Source organism: Nycticebus coucang, chromosome 14, assembly GCF_027406575.1.
Source record: "Nycticebus coucang isolate mNycCou1 chromosome 14, mNycCou1.pri, whole genome shotgun sequence".
Classification (NCBI taxonomy): Eukaryota; Metazoa; Chordata; class Mammalia; order Primates; family Lorisidae; genus Nycticebus; species Nycticebus coucang.
This window is the reverse complement of record NC_069793.1, coordinates 33,529,096-33,545,585: the sequence shown is the minus strand read 5'-3', so window position 1 is coordinate 33,545,585 and position 16,490 is coordinate 33,529,096. Positions and strand designations below refer to the sequence as shown.

The following is a 16,490-nucleotide window of genomic DNA, read 5'->3' as shown; positions in this document are numbered from 1 at the left end:
CCCCCAGCTTTATTTTTGTTACTAAGAACTGCCTTAGCTATATGGAGTTTTTTCTGGTTCCATTCAAAACGAAGAATCATTTTCTCCAAATCTTGAAAGTACGATGTTGGTATTTTGATAGGAATGGCATTGAATATGTAGATTGCTTTGGGAAGTATAGACATTTTAACAATGTTGATTCTTCCCATCCATGAGCATGGTATTTTCTTCCATTTGTTAATATCCTCTGCTATTTCCTTTCTGAGGATTTCATAGTTTTCTTTATAGAGGTCCTTCACCTCCTTCGTTAGGTATATTCCTAGGTATTTCATTTTCTTTGAAACTATGGTAAAGGCAGTTGTGTCCTTAATTAGCTTCTCATCTTGACTGTTATTGGTGTATACAAAGGCTACTGACTTGTGGACATTGATTTTATATCCTGAAACATTACTGTATTTTTTGATGACTTCTAGGAGTCTTGTGGTTGAGTCTTTGGGGTTCTCTAAGTATAAGATCATGTCGTCAGCAAAGAGGGAGAGTTTGACCTCCTCTGCTCCCATTTGGATTCCCTTTATTTCCTTGTCTTGCCTAATTGTATTGGCTAGAACTTCCAGCACTACGTTGAATAGTAAAGGTGACAGAGGACAACCTTGTCTGGTTCCAGTTCTAAGAGGAAAAGCTTTCAGTTTTACTCCATTCAGTAAAATATTGGCTGTGGGTTTGTCATAGATAGCTTCAATCAGTTTTAGAAATGTGCCACCTATGCCTATACTCTTCAGTGTTCTAATTAGAAAAGGATGCTGGATTTTATCAAATGCTTTTTCTGCATCTATTGAGAGGATCATATGATCTTTATTTTTGCCTCTGTTAATGGTGGATAACGTTTATGGACTTGCGTATGTTAAACCAGCCTTGCATCCCTGGGATGAAGCCCACTTGATCACGATGAATGACTTTTTTGATGATAAGCTGTAATCTATTGGCTAGGATTTTGTTGAGAATTTTTGCATCTATATTCCTGAGTGAGATTGGTCTGAAATTCTCCTTTTTGTTTGGGTCTTTTCCTGGTTTTGGTATCAGGGTGATGTTTGCTTCATAGAATGTGTTGGGGAAGATTCCTTCTTCCTCAATTTTTTGGAATAATTTCTGCAGTACAGGAATAAGCTCTTCCTTGAAGGTTTGATAGAATTCTGGAGTGAAGCCATCTGGACCAGGGCATTTTTTGGTTGGAAGATTTTTTATTGTTTCTTTGATCTCAGTGCTTGAAATTGGTCTGTTCAGGAGCTCTATTTATTCCTGGCTAAGTCTAGGGAGAGGGCGTGTTTCCAAATATTGATCCATTTCCTTCACATTGTCAAATTTCTGGGAATAGAGTTTCTGGTAGTATTCAGAGATGATCTCTTGTATCTCTGTGGGATCAGTTGTTATTTCCCCTTTATCATTTCTGATTGAGGTTACTAGAGATTTTACTTTTCTGTTCCTCATTAGTCTGGCCAATGGTTTATCTATTTTATTTATTTTTTCAAAAAACCAACTCCTTGTTTCATTAATTTTCTGAATGATTCTTTTGTTTTTAATTTCATTGATCTCTGATTTGATTTTGGAGATTTCTTTTCTTCTACTGAGTTTAGGCTTAGATTGTTCTTCTTTTTCCAACTCCATAAGATGGCTTGGAGTTTGTGATGCGCTCTCTTTCTGTTTTTCAAATGTAGGCATCTAAAGCGATAAATTTTCCTCTCAAAACTGCTTTTGTAGTATCCCACAGGTTTCAGTAGCTGTGTCTTCATTGTTGTTATGCTCAAGGAAGTTAATGATTTCCTGTTTTATTTCTTCCTGCACCCATCTGTTATTCAACAGAAGATTGTTTAATTTCCATGCCTTTGGGTGGGGTCGAGCATTTCTGTTAGAGTTGAGTTCCACCTTTAGTGCCTTATGGTCTGAGAAGATACAAGGTAAAATTTCAATTCTTTTGATTCTGTTGATACTTGTTTTGTGTCCCAGGATATGATCAATTTTGGAGAATGTTCCATGGGGTGATGAGAAGAATGTATATTCTTTATCTTTGGGGTGGAGTGTTCTATATGCGTCTATCACGCATATAGTTGTTCTAGGGTCTCATTTAAATCTCTTATATCCTTGTTTAATTTCTGTTTAGAGGATCTGTCCAGCTCTGTAAGAGGAGTGTTAAAGTCCCCTGTTATTATGGTATTATCGGATATCATATTGCTCAGACTGAGTAAGGTCTGTTTCAAGAATCTGGGAGCATTTAAATTGGGTGCATAAATATTTAGAATTGAAACATCTTCTTGTTGTATTTTTCCCTTGACCAATATGAAGTGACCATCTTTGTCTTTTTTGACTTTAGTTGCTCTAAATCCACATGTATCTGAGAATAAGATTGCAACTCCTCTTTTCTTCTGAGTTCCATTTGCCTGAAAAATTGTCTTCCAACCCTTGACTCGGAGCTTTAATTTGTCTTTTGAAGCCAGGTGTGTTTCTTGCAGACAGCAAATGGATGGCTTGTGTTTTTTAATCTAGTCAGCCAATCTATGTCTCTTCAGTGGGGAATTCAAGCCATTAACATTTATTGAGATAATTGGTAAGTGTGGTAGCATTCTATTCATCTTATTTTGTGAGAGTCCATTGTTTAATTTTATATTTTGCATCACTGTGGAAGTTAGGTTCTGTCCTTTAATTTCTGAGTTCTTACTTTGCTGCTGATTCATTGTGATAGTAAGTGTGTGGAACAGGTTGAAGTATTTCCTGTAGAGCTGGTCTTGTTGTGGCAAATTTCCTCAATGTTTTCATATCAGTAAATGATTTGATTTCTCTGTCAATTTTAAAGCTTAGCTTAGCAGAATATAGAATTCTGGGCTGAAAATTGTTCTGTTTAAGTAGATTAAAGGTAGATGACTATTGTCTTCTTGATTGAAAAGTTACATTAGGGAGAAGTCTGCAGTCACCCTGATGGATTTGCCCCTGTAGGTCAACTTGGGCTTACTCCTGGCAGCTTGAAGAATCTTTTCTTTTGTCTTGACATTGGACAGGTTCATCATAATGTGTCTTGGAGAAGCTTAGTTAGAGTTGAGGTGACCTGGGGTCTGACATCCCTCTGAAAGGAGTGTCTCAGAATCTTTGTGATACTTGCAAATTTTTCATTTATAATATTCTCTAGTATGGCTTCCATTCCTCTGGGGCATTCTTCTTCCCCTTCTGGGATACCTATAACTCATATGTTGGAACACTTCATAAAGTCTCATAACTCTGTAAGTGAATGTTCTGCTTTCTCTTTTCTCTGCCCCTTTAACTATCTGAGTTATCTCAATAGCTTTGTCCTCTACCTCTGAGATTCTTTCTTCTACATTGTCTAATCTGTTGATACTTTCTATTGCATCTTTAAGTTTCCTAATTGACTGCTTCAGTTCTTTCAGCTCTGCTATATCCTTTCTATATTCCTCATATTGTTCATCTCTCATTTGATTCTGTTTTTGGATTTCCTTTTGGTTATTTTCCACTTTATTAGCAGTTTCCTAATTGTTTCTATCATTTCCTTCATTGTTTTCATCATCTGTATTCTAAATTCCCTGTCATTTCTAACATTTCTTTATAGGTGGAATCCTCTGCAGTAGCTACCTCATGGTCTCTTGGTGGGGTTGCTCTGGACTGGTTTTTCATGCTGCCAGGGTTTTTCTGCTGATTCTTCCTCATGAGTTTTTTCTTTTATCTGTTTCCTTGTCCTAATTTTCCTTTCACTTTCTCTTGCTCTTTATGTTGCCATGCCTCTGGCCTAGGGTTTCAATGAGTCCTTTTGGTACAGAACCAGAAGGATGAGAAGAATGAAGAGCAAAAAGGGAAAAAAGATTTTTAAAAAGAGAAAGGAGGGGGGTGAGTAAAAGGGAATACTGACAAAAAGAAGAGAGACACAGAAGGAGGGATAAAGGAGCAATATAGGTGTACAGTAGGGTCCTTTGACCCAACCTTAAAAACCCCCAAATTCTGGGAGTGCCAGGTTGGATGGTTCCCTTGAGGTCAGCAGCTCTTTGCCAGCCTGTTTGGACACAGTACCCCACCTCCACCAAGTATAAAGGAAAGATAAAAATGTTATAAATCAAACCAAAACAAGCAAACAGAAAACTTTATGGCATAAAATTTGGGGAAAAAACAAATAATAGGGGTAGAAACACTAGCAAAAATGAAATTCTAATTTTTAAAGAAGGCAATTTCTTAATTTTAAAGAAGGCAGTTCTAATTTTTAAAGAAGGCAAATATAATGGAAAATTATATTTAAACTAGAAAAATGACAAAAGAAAAGAAAGAAAAAAGGAAAAATTTAGAGGGAAAATGTTGAAATTAAGAAACAAAAAAGAAAAAACAAAACAAAAAACAAAGCAGTATATATAGCTTGCTGAATGTTGTCTGGGCAACAGGTGATCTTCTGGGGTATGAGATGTTAATCACAATGCTGATACAGCTATACGAGATGGAGACTGGAGGCCTCTGCTGATTTCTCAAATCCCGCAGTGTGGAGAGCCTAAATCTCTCCTCAGCCCATTTAAAAGGCACTTTAAACTCTCAACCTTGGCTAAGCCAAAGCTTTCCCTGGAAAGCACTTGTCACTGGGATCACTCCTGAAGTGGCTGCCAGCTTACCCAGTGTGCCAAAACTTGTCTCACTCTATGCCCCTGAGGGCCAAGGCTACAAGGCATCTCAGTCCCCGCCTTTAGGCTGCTCAGTCACTAGATTACTCACCCAAGGTCTCCTGCCTGATCCTCGCTCTGTGACCCTAAGGGTGGAGCTTGCCGGGGCGGTTGTCCCACAGTAGCTTCACATGGCCCACAGCCAAACACTATTAGCTCCGTCCAGCTCAGTGGTTCAGTCTGGGGCCTAGACAATGCTTAAAGTCCTCTGCACTCTTGCCCAAGTTCTCTCAAGCTAGTTCAACTGAGTCCCCAAGACCAAAAAAACAAAACAGCTTACAGAGAAGGCCTTTCCAGTTTGCAATCTCACTGCTGCTGTACTTACAGCTGCTGGTGGTATTAGACAGAATGAACACACACAACCACTTGCCATTTCTCCACTGATTTTGTCCTCCTCATGGGGTCCCAAAAGGAGGTTTTTGGGGAGATCCCACCAGCCAGAGATGCCTGGAGTCTTCTCTCCCCAGGCTCACCCAGTTGTAAGGAAGCTGTTACTCAGCCACCATCTTGCTCCTCCCCAACAACTAAAGATTTTTAAATCAACCCATAAAGCAGCCCAATAAAGTAATACTAATGATGACTCAAATGTATTAATAATTTACTATCCAAGCACCATAGCACACTAGTTAAGACCATGGTGTTTGAATTTGAATCTTAGGTTTGCTTCTTACTACCTCTGAAGAGAAAAAATCAGTCAATCTAATTTGCTGTAGTTTTCTTTTCTGAGAAATATTAATAAGAGTCATCCCTTTATCTGTCATATGGATGAAAGAAATTTTTACAGATGAAACATTTATGTATAAATAAGAAACAATAAATGTTGTCTATGCTATTAGTATCCTCACAATTTTTATTAAGAATTTAACATAGGGGCGGTGCCTGTGGCTCAGTGAGTAGGGCGCCGGCCCCATATGCCGAGGGTGGCGGGTTCAAACCCAGCCCCGGCCAAACTACAACAAAAAAAATAGACAGGCGTTGTGGCGGGCACCTGTAGTCCCAGCTGCTTGGGAGGCTGAGGCAAAAGAATCATGTAAGCCCAAGAGTTAGAGGTTGCTGTGAGCCATGTGACGCCATGGCACTCTACCCGAGGGCGGTACAGTGAGGCTCTGTCTCTACAAAAAAAAAAAAAAAGAATTTAACATAGGGAAAACACTGCATTAACTGCTTCATAATCACCATCCTATTTCATCCTTACAACCTTAGGAAGTAGGCAATATTAGCATCTTCATTTTGTAGATGAGGAAAAAGAGACTTGGAGAAATTAAACAATTAGATCTTTATTATATATATAGTAATCTGTGAGTCATTGATTAGACTCAGGCTTGAATGAGTCCAGAGCCTACTTTCTTAATCATGACACTCACTGTACCGTCCCTCAAGTGCCTTAAAAATGCTTAAATTAACAAAAGAATTCCTCTAATTTAAAATGACTAGATTTCTCATGCTTCTTAATACTTCACCACATTCCACCTATTCTCACCATAGCACCATCTAAAAAGCAGCTGCCCTTAGTGCCCATATTTTGTTCAAAATGTCTTTATGAAAACTACTACAATTGTGTTTATAGAGTGTTATGTCTTTGGTTGATCAGAATAGTCTGATGTATTACAATAAGGTTTCTCAACTTTTTGACAAATGTTGACATTTCTGTGCCCTTTGTAGTGGGGGCTGTGTGTGCACTGTAGAATGTTTAGTAGGAACCCTGTCCTCTTCCCACTATATGTTCATAGCACCTTTCCAGGTAAGGCAACAAAAATATCTCTGGACACTTCCAAATATCCCCTACAGGTTAAAGTTAACCCAGTTGAGAACCATTTCTATAGAGGAATTTGAGATAATTCCCTTCTACAAAGGTGCAGGGAGCTGCATATAAGCTATGGGCACCCACCAGGCTCTTATATGAATCCCAACTTGCTGATGCCTTTTTCTCTCCCTCTTTGCTAAGCTATCTCCCTTCCTTTTCAACTCAATACCGCCTTCTCCAGGAGGCTTTCTATGATCTGTCTGTCTTCAGGCTTTCCAGCTTCATTCACGTGACCTACATTACACTGAACTTCTTGGATTTTATATATGTGTGCCTATTAGACTATGAGCATTTAAAGAGCATGGAAGATGTTTTCATCTTTTTATCTCCAGTAGCTGGTACATTGTAAGCAAGTGTACTGTTGGATGTTTAACAAAATCATAAAAGCTGATGATCCATTTTTTGTTGTTCTTGCAATTTGGCTAGGGCTGGGTTCGAACCTGCCACCCTCGGTACATGGGGCCAGCACCCCACTCACTGAACTACAGGCACCATCCCGATGATCCATTTTTTATGAAAGCATTTGTTCCCTATAGTATAACTATCACCAGAAATAGTGCTTGGAACATAGCAGATGCTCCATAAATATTTGTAGTGACCAGGTGTGGTGGTTTACACCTGTAATCCCAGTACTTTGAGAGGCCAAGATGGGAGAATCACTTGAGACCAGGAATTAGAGAGTAGCCTCAGCAATATAGCAAGACCTTATTGCTACAAAAGAAAAAAATTTTTTTAATTAGCCAGGTTTGGTGGCATACATCTATAGCCCCAGCTACTCAGGAGGATCACTTGAACCTGGGATTTGGAGATTGCCATGAACAAATGATACACCACTGCACTCTAGTCTTTGTGACAGAGCAAGACCCTATCTCAGTGTTTTTCAACCTTTTTATCACATGGCACACTTGAACTTATAGTTAAATTTCCATGGCACACTTAAATTATGTCAATCAAAAAAAAAGATTAAAAAAATGAATATATTTACTGAATTTATTTGGGAAATAATTTAATTAATGATTTTTAAAATTTGGGAAATAATTTAATTAATGATTTTTAAAATTTTGAATTTCTTTGGGAAATAATTTAATTAATGATTTTTAAAATTTTTCATGGCATATCTAAGATCCTCTTACAGCCATGGCATGCTGGTTGAAAATCACCAACCTACCTAGAAAAAAAAAAAATATATATATATATATATATACACACACATATATATGGAACCTCCATAGTTGACCACCTCCCCACATTGACCACCTCCTTAAGTTGACCTAATTTTTATAGACCAGATATACACATGTATGTATCAGTATGGGAGGCCTAATTCCTTATGTTGACCAGTTTGTTGTAGTCCCTTGGGAGGTCAACTACAGAGGTTCTACTATATTTATAGAGTGTTTGTTCAACATATTTGATTAGAGAATTATTATTATTTCATTAGATAGATATTAGGTCAATATTAGGTAACTACTGACGTTTCCTCCATATTTAGAGAAAAGATTATATTTTTATAATCATGATTAATTAGCTTTCTCATTATTATGTTCCACATTGAATATAACAGGAAACCAGAATACATATCATAGAGAATAGCCCAAAATAAGGAGCAATAATGGGCTCTGTGAATACTATAAATTGGCTTTGGAATTTTAAAGTCTTAGGGTTGAAGGAAACTTCAAAAACCATTGACTTTAACCACACATTTCATTTGCCCAATTATTCAGTTAAAAAACATGCATTGAGTGCCTAACACAAACTTCCTGTTAGGGACACTGCACAGAGAGAATCTCAAAGAATTCTGTCTTGGGGGGGAAGATAAGAAAAACAAACAAACCAATATTGCAGGTGCTAGGTGTTTGCGTATGATATTGGGAGAGCATGGAGCAGAGACACCAGCCACAGCAAGTGGGGGTCAAGAAAGACTTCCCAGAGAAAGGACATGGAGTAGGCAAAAAATGGAAAACATAATCTAGATGGAGGAAATGATATAGGGCTCAGGGGTGACCAATTTGATGTCCATGGGCCTCATGCTAATGTTGTGAGGATGTTTTTGCTTCACTGTGATGTCAGGTATCAAGAAAAGTATGCATGGACCTTCTTTTTTTTTTTTGTTAATCAGCTTTTGTTAGTGTTTGTGCATTTAATGTATGAACCAAGACAACTCTTATTCTTCCGATGTGTGGCAGAGAATAAAAAGGTTGGACACCCCTGAATAGGTGAAGGCCAAGTTATGCAAGATATGATGAGTCATTGTGAGGAGACTGAACACAGCAGCAGCCAGAGACAGAATAAGAAGCAGAGAATAAAACCAGATCAAGGCCTCATGCACAACACTGAGAGGCACCAGGCCCCGAAAGCAGGCTATTCACTCTTTTGGACAGAGGGGACTATTAGAAAAACCCTCTTTGTATGAAGGCAAAATTTATTTTCATAGTTAAAAAAGCTATCAAGATACGTGAGGAAAATGAAAGTTCTAGGGTAGCATTTCTCAAAGTGTGGGTCCTGGGCCTACTATTGGGAGAACAGTTGAAGAACCAGGGAACTCCCATATTTAGAAACATGAGTGATTTTTCTGTACATCACAACTCTGAAGATACATGCCTTCATATAAAGAAAATACGGTTGGAAGGCTGACGTCCAAAATAAGCATTATTACACCTAGACGCAAGAAGTAAACAGGATCTGATTCTTTCACACTAGCCCGGAAAAACTGAGGAGGCTCAGCAAAGAAATGACAAGGCTTTAGCCCTGGGGAAGAAGAGGATAATCTCAGAGGCTAGAAGTGAGGGGAACAGGTAGCAACTAAACAGTAAGGGCACTGTAGGGTTTTGGGTGGCAGGGAATCAGGCCAAGTATTAAAACAAGAACTTAAAGCCATTTAAAGAAGAAGCAATAAAATAACAGGCTTTGTAATTTTATAGTCTTGGGGTTGAAGGAAACTTAAAAAATTATTGACTTTAACCGCACATTTCATTCACTCAATTATTCAGTTAACAAATATGCATTGAGTGCCTAACACTCACTTTTCCCAAAAGTTCAAATCCACTTGGAACTTCTGGGAAAACAAACTAGCCATTGCTAGCAAATGCTCCCTATGTTTCTGTATTTTATTAGCTTTCTCATCTCTGAAACCTCAAAAATTTTGATTTCCCAGGGATGAGGGTATCTGGGAATTTGATAACAGCCTATAAGAATTAGAAAACAGCCTTGTTATCCCCCGAATTAGAATACGGCCTTGTTATTCCCCCACCCCTTTCCCTTGTCCCCCACCCTGACATTCTTTAGCAATGAGCCACAGCCCTGGATCTTCCCAAAGGTCATACCATGTCCTCTTTCTTACTTCCTCATTTTCAAAAATAGTTAATAAGCACCTACTCTACACAAGGTACTATGAGGAATAGAAGGAAAACTGTTAAATGAACACAAGAGTCCCTTTTTATTCTCCCTCTAAAAAAGGCTGAGGGGAGAGACAGTCAAGAAAGGGCATTCCTGAGAGGATGTGGGAAAGCTGAAAATCTTAAATCTCATGCATCTATAGGTCCCTCAAGAATCATTTATCCCAGCATTCCACGTCTAACCATTGTCTGGTCTCAGACAAACATTAGCATAACCATTAACCTCTCTGCAATGTAATTACTCTTGGGCTGGCTCACTCTGGCCTCCTGCCAAATGTGAACATTCACAAATCTATATATGAATTTGGGGTCGGGGATTTTTAATATACTCCTCCCAAATGTCCACTTAACATTTGTAGCAAAACAAGCCACTGCTGGGAGGTCTTTCCCCTCCTCTTCTATCACCACCTCATTGAGACATGGATGGTCTACCATGATACCTATTTCATTGGTCTTTTATACACCCACTGAATAACATTTACTGAGCATCTATTAAGTTCTAGGCTCTGGGCTGGAAAATGGTGCTGAACAAGACAGCCATAGTTTCTGCCCTAAGTGAACTCAGTCTGGAGGGCCCGGAGGGGTCACAGACATTTTGCCAGTAATTATAAATCTGATTATTACAAAAGGGGACATTAAGAATACAACTGGAATGTATGCTTCCTGGTGGAAATGTTCCCAGAGAGTAGGACCCCAAAAGACTATATCCTAGCTGCTCAGGAATTGCCATGTCCCCAAAGAGTTCATATGCTTACTCTCCCAAACCCTTGAAGAACCTTAGGCTCCAACCATAGATTATATTTTATTTTGAAGAACCCACATTCTACTTTATTTTCATGGTTTTATTTTTAACCAAATCATGACAAAAGATAATGCACTTTCTAGCCTGCTTCTGTGTTAAAAGGTCTGTCTACAATATAATTACATTTCTTCAGTCTACTTCAAAAAATCCAATGTCTGTCATAAAATTAAATAAATCTGTGTGCTCCCCACACTATAATTTTCCATTTTGCACATACCAGACAAAAAGAATACTGCCTTGTTACACTATTAGAATCAAAGCAGAAAACTTGTAACTCCAAATCCATGAGCTTATTAAAGGTATTCTTATTTTTTAAAATTCATTCTCTTATAGTTGGGCAATAAACTTGAAAACAAATTAATGCACTGACTGTCAAGTAGGTATAGATAATGACATTAAATATGAACAAGCACATCATTTCATGGGTGCAAGATGAGTTTATAAAATACAAATGCTCTGACAGTAAGAAAACATACTGCTATATTCAATTATATCATCTGCCCAAAATACAATTGCTTCTATGTTCGGTAAATAGATTAAATCCAGGTCACATTCCTGTGTTCAATTGAGTTTCTAGTCACTCCCTTTTCTCTAAATACTTGTGCTCTTTGTTTCTACGTGTTCCTAAGTGTCATCATTTATTGCTATAGGCATGATGGCTATATTTAACTAATAATGACAGTGCTTGTCATTAGATTTTAACTCAGTAACACTAGTCTGACATATTATTTGAAGTATGTCTTCAATTTAAATTTGATTAAAATTACAAACATCCCATCTATTGTGCCAATCAAAATGTTGTCACCCTTTCCCTGAACTTTTCTATGAACTTTCTTTAAATAAGTTGTGGCAGCTTAAAGTTAAGACAAGCCCTCGGTCATGAACATATTTTAAAATATGATTCTTGGAATACAGCGAGTAAGGGTACTTGGGGCTCCTTTTATAAAAGGCCCTATCCCCCACATATTGAGAGTTCACAAACTTTAAGATTTACATACCACGATGTACATACACAATCGTTATATTTTAATTTAGTTGTATGTATTTCGAAATCTCAGACCTAGCAAATAACTTTCATGGTAAAATCGCATACTTGTGACAACCCGTATGAAAAGCTTGTGGAAACATGCTTAGAAAAAGATGGGGGGAAAAAAAACAGATAGAGAGCAGGTGGGAAGACAATATCTTAGGTACCTATCATGTACCAGTTTTTTATACACATCATCTTATTTAATCCTCATAATAAATCTGTGAAGTACATACTATTATGCTCAATTTATGGATGAAAAAACACATGACTTTCCCTGGGTCACACTGCAGTTTACATTCCCAGCAGGGATGCAGGAAGTAGAAACAAATTTTGTTGTTGTTCTTATTTTCCTTAACTATGCCAGCCATTCTAGGAAGGTAAGAGGGGACATAAAGTACTGATTAATAGCCTTAGAGTCTTAATATGTTTATAAAATGCTATTCTCAGCTTTCTATTTAGATTAAAGATTTATAAATATTTACTTTTCAAATAATTTATCTTTATTAGAAAAATAAGGTAATACCCAATAATTCTTTAAGGTATCATTACTTCTATTTTACAGATAAAGACACTGAAGTGCAGCTCACTGTGCCCAAGACCATGTAATAAGGACTAGAATCTTGAAAGCTGATTTGACTTCCGTGCTCTTTCCGATAAACAATAACACATTTCTCACACCTCTCCTAACAGATGTCTGAAAGTTTCAAAAGTGAACATTCTGAAAGGCAAATCACTCTGAAAGAGTAACTAAGGTATATACTATAAATGAATTCTCAAGTAAAGCAATAAGCAAGGGAGACAGGCAATTGTCTAAAAGATTGGATCTAAAAGTTACTGCAAATACCTGTTTCATTTTCTTAATTCCGTCCTTCTTTTGTTATGATGACAGCATTTATTCTTATTATACCACCCATTTTATTGTCTTTATGATACTTAACTGTCAATAAATACCTTATTTATTTCTTTATAAGTTGGTTATTGTCTATTTCTTTCTCCACCTCATTAGAACCTAAACTGTGAGACTTCTATCTTGTTCATATTATATATCCTTAAGGCCAGGAGCAGTGCCTGGCACATTGTAGGGAATCAGTAAATGTTTCTTGGATAGATAATTGAATGAATAAGTTGTCTCCCTTCAATGCTAACTATTCCTTTTTTCCTTCATATTCAGGGAACCATAGTTTACCAGCTACCACATACTCTCTGAGTCAGGGAGTTATTCTGTGTCCATTCTTACCCATACAATAAATAACCTGAGGTGGTAAGAATACTTGTAACCATTCACATTTAATTTCCTAGTGAGAATATTATCAGAGTTCTTCGCAACTGCAACAGAAGATTATCTAAAACCCTTAAAGTAGGTGTCGTTCCATATCTAGAAATTTTGGATATCAAGAGTTAACACGGTGATTATAGCATAATAATATAAATATCATGTATTATGTAATACTCCCAGAAAGATCCAGGATAGCAGCCCATCACCAAACACATGAATTATTTTTAATAATGCACTTGTTATGTGTTTTAAGTAGATTCCATTTACTCCTCACGTCCTCTGCACATAACTGGCTGGGTACATGACATGCATTCCATTATCAGGGCAGTTACAGGTTTGGAGGCAGCTTTATTAAACAAGTGTAGTTTCTGTGCATGATGAATATAATTCAACATTTCATGAGTGTGTTAAGCATTGAGGTATTTCTCAAAGATTTGATATTTGACAGTATAAGGAGATGCTGCCAGCTATTTTCAGGCTGTAAAGACATTCAGCTATATTCAGGCTGTAAAGATATGTAAAGATAGTAGAGACATTCTATATACTTACCTACAGGATCTAAAACTTTTAATACACGGAAAATGCATGAAATATATTCCTATAGATTTACTCTCACATATAGAAACAGAAGAATAATATGCTGTCTCAGAAGAAAGTGATTTTTTTTCTCTCTATAATGCCATTTTCCTGCTTTTGAGTGTATACAGCTAAGTGGCATATAAACATGGCCTGATAATATCACCTAATACATATATTATTCACATCAAAAGATTAAAGGACATTTGGGAAAGCCAGTCTGAACTCCTGTAGCTGCCTGAATAAGTAGTGGTTACCCGAGTCATAGATGAACATCACAAACCAGCATCAGGTTTGACAGGATACAGAGCCATTGGGGTAGGCAGCACTATAGCACTCTGTCCCAAAATCCAGCAGCAGAAATAGCAAGCTGTGATGTAGTGTGGTTAGTGGGTCATTTCTTGAAACTTGTGCTTTTAACATTACCATTTAAAAATCAGCAAACTCAGTAGACATAGAATGTAACAGACTGTACTACATGAATCCAGGTTCATTAAACTAATGCATTTTTTGAAAAACAAAATGTGACAGAACATTTCATTATTGACGCAGATATAGGAAAAAAGTGTTATGCAGCTATTTAGAATGTGTCTCGTGTGTCGTGGAATTGAAATATTTCCAAATCATCAATAATTAAAATGATGAGAATCCATCATTTCACTGACATTTACTTCTACATGAAAAGATGGCCTATTTCAAATGTGCTCACACATATTCTTGTCAGTCACAAACTGTCACAGCAAATTATTTCATTTTGTAGATCACATGGCAATAGAAAATCTCTAGTTTTAAATTTAGATCTTAGATGCAGTATCAAGTATTCCTTTCTAGTATTTTTTTTCTGTGACTACATCCTCACAATACAGTATATAAAATCTTATTCGTAATAATACTAAGTTTCACTTGTGGTTAACAAAACTCAAGACTGAAATGAATCATTGCAAATGATAGTTATGAAAGCCAAATATTTAGGAAAGAGTGAAAATATAAAACTAAAACATGTTAAAGACCATCAGAGCTCCACACTGTAGAACTTGGACCTAACGAATTAAGTTTAAATAGTTTTCCCCCCACCCCCATTCTTTCTTAAGATATTCAAGCAATCACAGGGCACAAACATTTCTTATGTTTGCATTGCTTATAGCTCCTACCAGTTATAAAGGAGTTGAATTATCATAAGCCTCATGGATCTGATCCAAAAATTTTCACTATGCCACAGTTAAGTTGAAGAATCAGAAAACTGTGAATAAAACCACATGGCCATGCATCTAAAAATTTAAAATGCCTTTTCAAATAATTCATTAACTACATTTTCATAATTCCAGCAGAATCATTAATAAACATCAGAATCTTTAAATGCCAGAAGTAATTGACATAATAAGACACCTTCATCAACAATCTTTATATATTTCTATTTTCCTGATGTTTTTTATATACAATTAATCTTTCTGGTTAGGCATTCAACTTTAAAATATAAGGATTATTCTACTACTGCATTTCAACAGGGAATGCTTCATGTCAGTATTGACCTTGGCCTGAGCTCTATATGAAAGCTTTGTGTTTGGAGGTACGTGATGAATGGCTCTCTGGCATTCTATTAAATCCAGTGCCGCTGGTTGTCAACAGTGATTCTCAAAAGGGATAGTATAAGAGAGGACGTTTTTCTATCTTAGCAAATCTGGAAATAGTTCTTAGGCAATCTTCACAATCTATGTTACCTTTCCAATGAATAATGGAACCAATAAGGAATGAAAATACAACTGCCAAAATATACATTGATTAATTTTACCATCTTGTGACATAAATAAGGTACAGTTTCTTTTGGAATATCTATTTGATTTACACTGTGGAACAGTGTTCCCCAGTTTGGAGAATTTATAACTTATTTACCCAATTTAAGCTCCTTAAAGGCCAGGACTTCCATCCCTATGCCAGAACTAGAAAATGGTAGATACTCAATAAATATTTATTGGTTTAAATCTTAATTGAATTGAGTGAAATTGAATTTAAAATCAGAATAATGATAAAAAAAAAAAAAGAAACTATGAAATCCTTCTTTCATCTTTCTCTGATCTGGTCTAATATCTGGCACATAATAGGCACTCAATAAATGTTTGTTGAATGAATGTAAATCAGAAAATTTAAATAATGACCTGTTATGGACTCTAACGTATTTTGACTAATTGTATATAAAATATTCATGTTCTTTTAGAAAGATATACCAGTAACACTCAATCCTAACAACTGTTTTCCCCTATTTCCCTTTACCATCTTCAATTTTCTAACTTCTGAGAATGCTTTCTTATTTGAAATTTATCTACCACCTTTGAAGTTATTCATACACACTTTATTTTTATGGTACACTGTGACAAATTGGCAAATTATTGATTTTTCTGTAAAACACATGCTAGAAAGGTAATCTTTGACCTAATTTAGATGGTTTGAAAATATGTAGAAATATGTGGGTAATATTAAATACTATTTTTCATATATATGTATACATATTTACATTTATATTTTTCACATTCTGAAAGAAACCAAATATCAGTGTTTAGGCTTATCTGTAAGCTTACCTCAGATGAGTGGATTTCCCCTTTATACTTATCCTAAGTCTTTTTCATGAACATGTGATATGCTAGTCTGTGTCCAAGCTCACCTACAATTTCTTTTCTCAAAAGACAAGGCACATCTGCCACCTGCTCTACTCCGTGTCCCAGCAACAACTGTCGAGCAGCATAAAGATTGATTATCAGTCAAAAACCATTGCACAACACCAGATTTTGGTGGGTTAAGCTTGCTGATCCAGCAAGAGATGGTGTGAAATTTTCAGGAGTGTGTGCCAACATTTTGGCGCTAAAAGAACAGCAGTGCATGTCACAGTGAAACACAGCCAAAGATATGCAGACAAAGCAGAGAAGTTTTTTGTTCTGG

The 16,490-nt window shown here is 36.6% G+C and overlaps 1 protein-coding gene across 1 annotated transcript in view; it reads right to left on the bottom strand.

Annotated features, from left to right (window-relative positions):
• Positions 1-16,490, bottom strand: part of DCDC1 (doublecortin domain containing 1) — a 520,443-nt gene that overhangs the window by 442,464 nt on the left and 61,489 nt on the right.